Source organism: Populus euphratica, unplaced genomic scaffold (genome assembly GCF_000495115.2).
Source record: "Populus euphratica unplaced genomic scaffold, PopEup_1.0 scaffold208.1, whole genome shotgun sequence".
NCBI classification, from domain to species: Eukaryota; Viridiplantae; Streptophyta; class Magnoliopsida; order Malpighiales; family Salicaceae; genus Populus; species Populus euphratica.
Window position 1 is genome coordinate 245,640 of NW_011500091.1, and position 253 is coordinate 245,892.

Consider the following 253-nt stretch of genomic DNA (forward strand, 5'->3'; position numbering starts at 1 on the left):
AAGTGCAAAATGATGATATAAAACCATGATAAAAATGCACTTTTAAGTACTAATCAATACCGTTATCCGTCATTTAACTAGGTTAAGAGAGACTAGCAAACCAAGAGTCACAAAAAAAAAACACAAAAAATGGGAGAAAAATAAAATAATCAACCTTTATCTACAGGATCATTAGAACTAATGGATTCATTAAAATTATCAAAGTAAGCTTTCAAACGATGTCTATTTACCTTAAAAACATTGTCATTCTTTG